This window comes from Xyrauchen texanus, chromosome 14 (assembly GCF_025860055.1).
Source record: "Xyrauchen texanus isolate HMW12.3.18 chromosome 14, RBS_HiC_50CHRs, whole genome shotgun sequence".
In the NCBI taxonomy this organism is placed as follows: domain Eukaryota; kingdom Metazoa; phylum Chordata; class Actinopteri; order Cypriniformes; family Catostomidae; genus Xyrauchen; species Xyrauchen texanus.
Window position 1 is genome coordinate 23,909,631 of NC_068289.1, and position 2,503 is coordinate 23,912,133.

Genomic DNA, 2,503 nt, shown 5'->3' on the forward strand with positions numbered 1-2,503 from the left:
CCATTAGAATAATTTAGACATCTTCTCTGTGTTTGAAGAATAACCTCTAATCTAGCATTTAAATCCAAATAGGCAGGACCTAAAACATCTATCTGTTGATCGATTATGCTTTGTAGCTGTTCAATATTTGACAAATGATCGTATCTAGTCCTTGCAGAAGGATTTTGTTCAAAGTCTGGTTGACAATCATGCAATTCATCGTCTGAATGTGTTCTTTTACTCGTCATATTGAAATCTTTTTTCAATACAGATTTATTTTCCACTGATTATACACATACACCAACTACAAAAAAAGCACAGGTCACCTAAATAATACAAAACAACACCACCCTTTTAACACAAATCAATCATAAACACAATTATACACATACCAGCTACAAAAAAGCACAGGTCACCTAAATAATACCAAACAACAACACCCTTTTAACACAAATCAATCATAAACACAATTAGTTATTTTATATGTTCTATGACAGCGTTATTGATGTTAGTCAATATATTTACCATGAGCTGGCTTTCTTGGAATCCGTCCTGGAGAATCTTTTCAATTTTATTGCCGTATAAGACTTCCTTGTTCTTCTGAGTTTGTCATCACCATGTGGAAGCAGTCACAAAGATGTTTGACATTCTCTGAAATAATGTCCAGCTTCTCATCCGCCAATCGATTCTGTTCACGCAATTCCATCAACAAATCATGGGAAAAGTTCTGTTGATTTGATGGTAGATTTTCATCCGCTTCGATAACTGTCTCTTCCACACACTCTTGATTATTCGCATCGTCCTCCGTACAATCCGATACAGCATCAATAAACGAAATCACATCCCCCGCATCGTTTAGCAGCACCTCCTCCTCTGACACCACAGGCCCGCCGTGTGATGAGACAGCAATATCGGTGTTGTCTGGAAGTATGGGTTGGTTAAGAGCGTCCCACTCCCTCACGAACGCATCATTATCGAAGATTGCTGTGGGGTCTTCGTCAATTTGCAAACTGGTAGCGTACAAATCTATATAAAGAATGAGAATATGTGTATTAGCAAGGGGTTACCATTTTTAATGATGTTAGTGTGAATCGTACTCACCAACTGATTCGTTTAACACAGAAGGTATTTGACGTGACGTTGTTTGATCGCTTCTCCTTTCTCCTGATGAAGACCCATGTTTTTTTTCTCCAAAATAGTGTCTTGCACCGTTTCCAGCTGGGGGTACAACATGTAATCGAGGGCTTCGTGAAATCCTCGGAATTGGACTAACGGGTTTGTTGCGTCTCCGTGAACTGAGTGACAGTGATGTCTTCGGTTTGGGTGTAGCAAACCCCGGTTGTGAGACAAGCGTTGACAAGTCAACACCGAAAATACATTTTTGTTTTATCAATATTGCATAATCAAAATAGAACACAAATAATGTATACATACCTTGCAGTACACATCTGTTGACAGATTTGCTCTGACCCGTTGTTTCATTAATTAACGGTTCAGTCACTGAAAAATAAATAGAAAATATTCACATCAGTACTAAGCAATTCTAATATATTTTTATACTTTATGTAAACTTACGCAGTTGATCGATGCGATCCAGGTTTTCATAATCGTTGATAGGGCCTGAATTATGTACAAATAAAAATGATTTAAACGCCTGTTAAATATCAAGGTACCAAAATGTAAAACATCAATATTTAAAAAATCACATACTTCTGAAAATAAACGCCATTTTAAAGTGCAATCACCCGTGTTCTACAGATGCGTCCGTCTGGTTCAGCTGTAAATGATGACCACACACACTTAAAGTCTGTTTAAATAGGCTGAGTTCTCCCCCATAAGAAGACCTTCACTCACTCACTGCCAGAGGGAGGGGTTGGGGAGGGGAGGGTAATGGGGGGACAGGAATTAAAAGTTCAAAGGTACTGCAATTAAGTCATAAAGCATAGGCCATATATAATTTTTTGTCACAAAGTTTCACAATCACACCACAGCTATCTGAGCCATCTTCTGTTTAAATCTGGGTTCATGAAGCATCGCGACAAACTCAAAATGACGTATATAAAAGTTTAAAACACATTTTATTCATGTCTCTTTTATATAATTCTCAACAGAAAAATACACTTCCCTTAGACAACAATTTATCTCATTTTGTTTTCATACATTTAAACGACCGCACATCTTGATTTAACTCAGCGGCTGTTTTTATTATAATATTATTGAATGTAGGCCTAATAGCTTGTTTTTAGTAGGCGGTTGCGCGTGAAGAAAGGACCCATTAATTTACAATATTAATATGTTTAGTTAAAATCTCTTTTAGAACTGAATAATGCAACATTGGGACGTTTGATAGTTTAATCTGTGCCTGAATCATTTAAAAGGACTGCCGATAGACTATACCAAAACCCCAGTTGTGAAAAATTAAGAGATCAAAGATTTAAATTGACACTTCGAAATCTTGGCGTACCTTATCACTACAATACCCCATGAACGCAGATCCAATTAACAACCCTAAGGTCTGGTCAAA

The 2,503-nt window shown here is 37.1% G+C and overlaps 1 long non-coding RNA gene across 1 annotated transcript; it reads right to left on the reverse strand.

Moving 5' to 3' along the window:
- Positions 1-1,409: 1,409 nt before the first annotated feature.
- Positions 1,410-1,837, reverse strand: LOC127655027 (uncharacterized). The gene is made up of 3 exons (XR_007972005.1): positions 1,725-1,837; positions 1,555-1,599; positions 1,410-1,479 (listed from the first exon to the last, which is right to left on the reverse strand). It is a non-coding gene; the product is annotated as an uncharacterized LOC127655027 (long non-coding RNA).
- Positions 1,838-2,503: the final 666 nt, after the last annotated feature.